This window comes from Bombina bombina, chromosome 2 (assembly GCF_027579735.1).
Source record: "Bombina bombina isolate aBomBom1 chromosome 2, aBomBom1.pri, whole genome shotgun sequence".
Lineage (NCBI taxonomy): Eukaryota > Metazoa > Chordata > Amphibia > Anura > Bombinatoridae > Bombina > Bombina bombina.
This window is the reverse complement of record NC_069500.1, coordinates 1,364,068,141-1,364,076,777: the sequence shown is the minus strand read 5'-3', so window position 1 is coordinate 1,364,076,777 and position 8,637 is coordinate 1,364,068,141.

The following is an 8,637-nucleotide window of genomic DNA, read 5'->3' as shown; positions in this document are numbered from 1 at the left end:
ACCCACTGGTTTTATAATATTGGTTTTAATAAAAGTTTGCTAAACTTTATGGAAGCCTGAATTTTATTGGAACTTATCTGGGCACTCCTGAGCCCCTACATCCTCTCAAGGATCAGTTCTCTGGGAAACTGTGAGATCTCAGCTTGCGTCATATAGCACATTGGTGCTGCTCATTTTATGAGTATATTTCCATTTAAATTTTTGCTATTGTTGTTTATACTCGCAGTATTATACTAGGAGGCTCCCTCTTTTTTGTGATCTCCATTCACATATATCTGAAAACATGTAAAAGCATATTAATGCAATATTCAAATTTAGGGCTAGATTACAAGTGTAGCGCTAATTTATTGTGCGCATGCAAATGGGCAAATTTGCCTGTTTACGGGCATGCGATATATAACCAGCCATTAGCCTCTGGTTAATTTTTTAAATGTCCCCCAATTGCCCCAAAAATAACAAATAACAAAAGCCAAAACCTGTGAAAAGGATTTCAGTGGTCCATGCTTCATCACAACGTATAACTGTGCGGCACCACAAATTGAAAAGATATTGAAAACCCACTGGCATATCCTAAAGAATGATCCGATATTGGAAGGGGAGTTACCCATCAGACTTACAGTAACCTAAAAAAAAATATGAATCTCAAAAATATCTTAGCCCCAATAAAATTAAAGACATGCAAGAGGCCGAAGGGAAAAACTCTAAACCCAGTAAAAGGCCTCTATGTATCAAGCCATCTACTTACCTGCATTCGCCGGCCCAATATGCTCGCCTAAGCTCACCTACCATCGCCGCCGCGGACCTAAATACGTTCGCCAAAGTTATCAAGAAAGCTGTCAAGAAGCCGCGCACCAAGTACGGAGTGATGAGCAGCGGACTGTTGTTAACTAACAGTCATCAATCTCGCTGCTCATCGGCTTCTTCGCAGCTTTCTTGCTAGCCTGTCACTAAGCACCCACACTAAACTATACTGTTTTACCCCCTAAACCACCGCTTCCGGAGCCCCCGCACCTAAATAAAGTTATTACCCCCTAAACTGCCGCTCCTGGACCCCGCCGCAACTAAATAAATATATTAACCCCTAAACCGCATCTCCCGGACCACGCCGCCACCTAAATTATACCTATTAACCCCTAATCTGCCGCCCCTATACCGCCGCCACCTATATTAAAGTTATTAACCCCTATCCTACGGATCCCGGACCCCGCCGCAACTAAATAAATTGTTTAACCCCTAAACCACCGCTCCCGGACCCCGCCACAACTAAATTAAATGTTTAACCCCTAAACCGCCGCTCCCAGACCCCGCCGCAACTAAATTAAATGTTTAACCCCTAAACCGCCGCTCCCGGACCCCGCCGCCACCTATATTTAACTTATTAACCCCTAAACCTAAGTCTAACACTAACACCCCCCTAACTTAAATATTATTTAAATAAATCTAAATACATATTACATTACAATTATTAACTAAATTATTCCTATTTAAAACTAAATACTTACCTGTAAAATAAAGCCTAAAATAGCTACAATATAACTAATAATTATATTGTAGCTATTTTAGGATTTATTTTTATTTTACAGGCAAGTTTGTATTTTATTTTAACTAGGTACAATAGCTATTACATAGTAATTAACTATTTAATAGCTATCTAGTTAAAATAACTACAAATTTACCTGTAAAATAAATCCTAACCTAAGTTACAAATACACCTAACACTACACTATCATTAAATTAATTAAATAAACTACCTACAATTACCTAAAATTAAATACAATTAACTAAACTAAACTATAGTACAACCCCCCCCCCACTAAATTACAGAAAATAAAAAAAATTACAAGAACTTTAAACTAATTACACCTAATCTAAGCCCCTAATAAAATAAAAAAGCCCCCCAAAATAATAAAATGCCCTACCCTATACTAAATTACAAAGTAATCAGCTCTTTTACCAGCCCTTAAAAGGGCTTTTTGGGGGGCATTGCCCCAAAGTAATCAGCTCTTTTACCTGTAAAAAAAAATACAACCCCCCTAACATTACAACCCACCACCCACACACCCCTACTCTAAAACCCACCCAAACCCCCCTTAAAAAAACCTAACACTAACCCCCTGAAGATCACCCTACCTTGAGATGTCTTCACCCAACCGGGCCAAATTCTTCATCCATGCAGGGCAGAAGAGGTCCTCCATCCGGCCGAAGTCTTCATCCAAGCGGCATCTTCTATCTTCAATCATACGGAGCGGAGCCATCTTCCATCCAGCCGACGCAGAGCCATCTTCTTCCAACGACGTCATAACACCGAAAGCCTGGTCCTTTAAATGACGTCATCCAAGATGGCGTCCCTCGAATTCCGATTGGCTGATAGGATTCTATCAGCCAATCGGAATTAAGGTATGAAAAATCCGATTGGTTGATTTAATCAGCCAATCGGATTGAACTTCAATCCGATTGGCTGATTGGATCAGCCAATAGAATGCGAGGTCAATTCTATTGGCTGATCCAATCAGCCAATCGGATTGAACTTCAATCCCATTGGCTGATTAAATTTTATTATTTTGGGGGGCTTTTTTATTTTATTAGGGGGCTTAGATTAGGTGTAATTAGTTTAAAGTTCTTGTCATTTTTTTTATTATCTGTAATTTAGTTGTTTTTTTTTTGTACTATAGTTTAGTTTATTTAATTGTATTTAATTTTAGGTAATTGTAGGTAGTTTATTTAATTAATTTAATGATAGTGTAGTGTTAGGTGTATTTGTAACTTAGGTTAGGATTTATTTTACCTAGTTAAAATAAATACAAACTTGCCTGTAAAATAAAAATAAATCCTAAAATAGCTACAATATAATTATTAGTTATATTGTAGCTATTTTAGGCTTTATTTTACAGGTAAGTATTTAGTTTTAAATAGGAATAATTTAGTTAATAATTGTAATATGTATTTAGATTTATTTAAATAATATTTAAGTTGGGGGGTGTTAGTGTTAGACTTAGGTTTAGGGGTTAATAAGTTTAATATAGGTGGTGGCGGGGTCCGGGAGCGGCGGTTTAGGGGTTAAATATTTAATTTAGTTGCAGCGGGGTCCGGGAGCGGCGGTTTAGGGGTTAAACATTTAATTTAGTTGCGGCGGGGTCCGGGATCCGCAGGATAGGGGTTAATAACTTTATGTAGGTGGCGGCGGTATAGGGGACGGCAGATTAGTGGTTAATAGGTATAACGTAGGTTGCGGTGGGGTCCGGGAGCAGCTGTTTAGGGGTTAATAAGTTTATTAGAGTGGTGGCGGGTTCCGGGAGCGGCAGTTTAGGGGTTAATATGTATAATGTAGGTGGATTGAAAACCAGGTACGCTGGGCCGGAATAGTGCCGAGCGTACCTGCTAGTTATTTGATAACTAGCAAAAGTAGTCAGATTGTGCCGAACTTGCGTTCGGAACATCTGTAGTGACGTAAGAATCGATCTGTGTCGGACTGAGACCGGCGGATAGTAGCTTACGTCACTATATTCTACTTTTGCCGGTCTCTAGCCTTTGATAACTAAGGCAAATCAGCCTCGCCACAAGTACGCTGCGGAATTCCAACATATTTGCGGTTGACGGCTTGATAACTAGAGGCCAATGGATTCTTTAAATGCGGCAGAAAAAATTGTGAATGCTGCAAGCATACAAGCCAAAATAAAATAGAAAACAAATGGATTATTAGCAATGAGAAAGAACAGATCCCAATCACAAGCTTCATTAACTGTAAATCAGAGTACGTAGTCTACCAAATTGAATGCAACTGTAAAAAAAATAATAATAACCCAAAAGGACTTCTCATTAAAGCTATTGAACAAATTCTTTCTAGTTGTGGAAATGAAAGACTTCTCCAATTAAGAAACAGAGAAATATTGGATACATCGTTTAAACACCATAGTACCATATGGTCTTAATAGAGATATCGATCTAGCAGCCTTTTTATGTATCATATTCAGTCTTAGGACCTATGGAACAATGATATTCATTTGATCATTTGATCATTTGACTGGTGTTCCTGTTCCCACATGTATTCCAGTTCTTTCTAATTAATAATTAGTAATTTATCACTAGCAATTTTATTTACTTCATGGTTCATTACACACCGTGCATTAGGTTTAATTAATATCTATTTGCTTACAGTTGATGAAACAGCATTAATTTGTGCACTCTACCAGCGCGATTCTCCTTTTTAGTCTTGTTGGTGGTAACTAGACAAATCCAGAGAACCGGCAGTTCCAAAGGGTGTACACATATATATTTTTTGTATTATTATTTAATATCAATTAAGCGTACTTTGTAAGCTAAGTTAGCTTTTAGAGCATTCTAAATAGGACAGCACTTGAAATATAACATGTCTTTCCATATATATATATATATATATATATATATATATATATATATATATATATATGTGTGTGTGTGTGTGTGTGTGTACATATGTATTAATATGTATATATATTTATTTACAGACATTTATACACATACAGTATAAACACATGAATATATACGTGTATATATATATATATATATATATATATATATATATATATATATATATATATATATAACTATATATAAGTGCATTGAAACCCTTTGCAGTCAAGTAGCTGAAAACATGTAAAAGCATATTAATACAATATTCAAATTTAGGGCTAGATTACAAGTGTAGAGCTAATTTAGTGTGCGCATGCAAACGGGCAAATTCATCTGTTTACAGGCGTGCAATAAATAACCAGACATTAACCTCTTGTTAATTTATTAAATGTTCCCCAAATGCTCCCAAAATAACATGTGAGGTCCCTTTATTTAAAAATAAAAAAGTAGCATCTTAAAAAAAAAATGCATTTAGCAGTTTTAGGGGGCTAAAGTTGAAGGGTGTGGGGGTGTTAGAACAAAAATGCCACTGAAAAGTGCCTTTACATTGCGGTCTATAGGGACTGTTTGTTGCCATTAAATGTATATGTATATGCTTATAGACATATATATTTATGTGTTAATATGTGTATATTCATATACAGTACATATATGTCTATATTTGCTGCCTATCACTGTGCAACTTACCCCCTTCACTGCGCTAGTTCTCATGCTGTGTCTGATGGCATGAGAACGATGCTCCTATTGGAGCCTATGAAGAGCATCCTCTTGATCGCAATGCTTCCATGCAATGCAAAGTCATTGCACCTCACTTGTAATACCAGTGCACATTTGCATGCACTGGTATGACTAAGTTGAGTGCAAATATCGCTTTCGTGGAAGCAATATTTTTTCGCTCAACTTGTAATTTAGCACTGGTGTTTAACTATGTATTTAGTGTAAATATTTTACATTCCAATGTTCGTCATATCCGCTTAACATTTGGTAAATCTACCCCATAGAATTGTTATTCTTCTGTCTCCTAGATATTCATATTGCCAAAAATTTATGAGATCATTCTCATAATTTAACCCTTTTTGGGGTTCTAGTCTGTAACAAAAATATCCAAAATACCTCTCTTTTTCTTAGATCTGGATTACATTCTAAGAAAAAGAGAGGTGTTTTGGATATTCATATTTTTAACAATTGCTGGCAATTTGATTAAAGATCATCTATTTAGGATCATTCACTTTCTAACCATTATATACTAGCAATTATATTACAAGCAAGAAAACATTTAATAGCTATTTTGGCAGCATACATATGCAATAGGGTTAGTTTCTGTGTCTTACCTATAATCTTTTGCAGCAATATGTTCATCTATTCTTTCATGGATTAACAGATGGTTGCATTATAAGATAATTAAAGCGAAAAGAGTATTGGAATGCTTAATAAGTTCAATGATAGTTAATAAAATTGTACACACTGAATAAAAGTGAAAGCCATTAAAGGGTTGGTAAATCCTAGCGTTTGTGAAATGCTAGGATTTACCATTGGAACAAATAAAGGGGACTTTCAGTCAAAAAGTATACAATACTGCATGCTCAAAGTTCCTTTATTTCTTTGACGCGTTCCCACACTGAGCTCCTCAGGAAGCCCACGGCAGAACACTATTTTGCTGAGAGGTGACGTTTCCACCTCTTAGCCAATATCCATGTGGGTTATTTGGCTTGGCGTCAGTTGGACCGCACAGCTATTTGCTAAGAGGTGGAAATGTCACCTCTCAGCAAAATAGCGTTCTGCCATGGGCTGCCTGAGCAGCTCAGTGAGGCGAACACTTCAAACAAATAAAGGAACTTTTAGCATGAAGTATTTTATACTTCATGACTGAAAGTCCACTTTATTTGTTCCACTGGTAAATCCTAGCGTTTCACAAATGCTAGGATTTACTATCCTTTTAAACTATGCTAAATGATAACTGCAATATGACATTTTACCCATTTTGAAAAAGCAACCTCTTATAGATAAAATATGTTGAGTATAACATATTATTGTTTAACTTATATACTATATGTTATTGCATATGTTTGGAAAATCCAAACACTAGTTGAGTAGCTAAAGTTTAATAATAGTGATACAATGTTTACAAGGAAATGCACTGATCATAATGAATTGATACAAATGTTTAAATTGAGTAACACGTTGTAAATGCAGCGTCATTTGAGCACTACCAAAAAAAAAATATGGGTTGCTTTTAAAGAGACAGTCTAGGCCAAAATAAACTTTCATGATTCAGATAGAGCATGTAATTTTAAACAATTTTCCAATTTACTTTTATCACCAATTTTGCTTTGTTCTCTTGGTATTCTTAGTTGAAAGCTTAACCTAGGAGGTTCATATGCTAATTTCTTAGACCTTGAAGCCCACCTCTTTCAGATTGCATTTTAACAGTTTTTCACCACTAGAGGGTGTTAGTTCACGTATTTCATATAGATAACACTGTGCTCGTGCACGAGAATTAATCTGGGAGCAGGCACTGATTGGCTAGACTGCAAGTCTGTCAAAAGAACTGAAAAAGGGGCAGTTTGCAGAGGCTTAGATACAAGATAATCACAGAGGTTAAAAGTATATTAATATAACTGTGTTGGTTATGCAAAACTGGGAAATGGGTAATAAAGGGATTATCTATCTTTTAAAACAATAAAAATTCTGGTGTAGACTGTCCCTTTAAAGGGTGCATTGTAGCAGATGGCTCATCCAGCTATGAGTGCGGCCATTAGCCGAAAAGCGTCAGCTGACCTGTGACGCTCCATTACATGTGATGTGTGATTTGTTTGCTACCGATAGTGATGCAAGTTTTAACTTTTGATTTTTACCTGTACTCAATAAAAGTGAAGTTTTAAGACAATAATGCTTCTCTGGAATAATCTTTTTGTAGATGACATTTATGTTTAGATTAGACATGTGCATTTGTTTATTTATGAAAGTGAACTTGTAAAAAAAACATTTATATTCGTCTTGTTTTCATGAAACAAATATCCGAACGAATGCAGCACAAAATTTGGCAGTATTCATTTGTTTCCTTTAAATACTTTAAAATACTTACATTTGTAAAAGAGCTCTTTTCATAACTTTGATAAGCTCTTGAGAAAGACGACTGAGCTTGTTGAAATGCGTTGAGCCGAGCTGAATAAAATTGTACTTTTTCTTAATGGAGCTATAATCAGATTTTCAGCCATAATAAACCTGTTGAAACTTGGATCTGGCTTCCAGTAAATATTATCTATTAGTGTATGTATTGGATTTGACATATTACACTATTTGTGGTTTCCAAGAAGGTATTTGCGTTGTTGTCAAGAAATTACCCACTTTACCGGAAGCCTATGGTGCTACACAGAGGCTACACATTAGATTCAGAATTGTCAGGGTGCCAGGAATCAGACTGAGACAAGAAGCACAAAAATAATCACACCTTTATTAATAACAAAAATAATAAAAACTCCACAAGTCGAATAACAAGCCAGGAGTCAAAGCCAGAGCTGGTAGTTAGACGAGCCGAGTCAGGAGCCAAAGCAATGGAGGAACTGTTCCAGAGATTGATTAGACCGATTCACAGCCCCATTGGATTGAGGGTGATATGCCGAGGAGAAGGAAAGATGGATCCCCATTTGTGCACAAAAGGAACACCAAAATCTGGAGACAAACTGGCTACCCCAGTCTGAGACTATCTCCTTGGGTAACCTATGTAAACGGAAGACTTCCCGGGCAAAAATTGAAGCAAGCTCCTGAGCAGTAGGCAATTTCTTCAAGGGAATGCAATGTGACATTTTAGAAAAATGGTCAACCACCATTAGGATAACAGTATTGCCATTGGAAACAGGGAGCTCAACAATGAAGTCCATGGAAAGATGTGTCCAAGGATGCTCACCATTAGCAATAGGTTGAAGAAGACCCACAGGAAGAAGTCAAGGAGTCTTATTCTGTGCACAGACTGAGCAGGACACAACATACGCAGCAACATCAGAACAAAGACCTGGCCACCAGAGTTGTCGAGTGACAGACCAAATCATTTGGTTGTTGCCCGAGTGACCTGCGGCTTTAGGATAGTGGTAAGTGTGCAATAGTTTAGTTCGAAGATTCTCAGGTACAAAGCACTTACCACTAGGTTTTTCAAGAGGTGCATTGGTTTGTGCAGCCAGGATCTCCTCCCCCAAGGGAGAAGTCAAATTAGTATTTATGGCGGCCATAATATGGTCAGGAGGTATAACT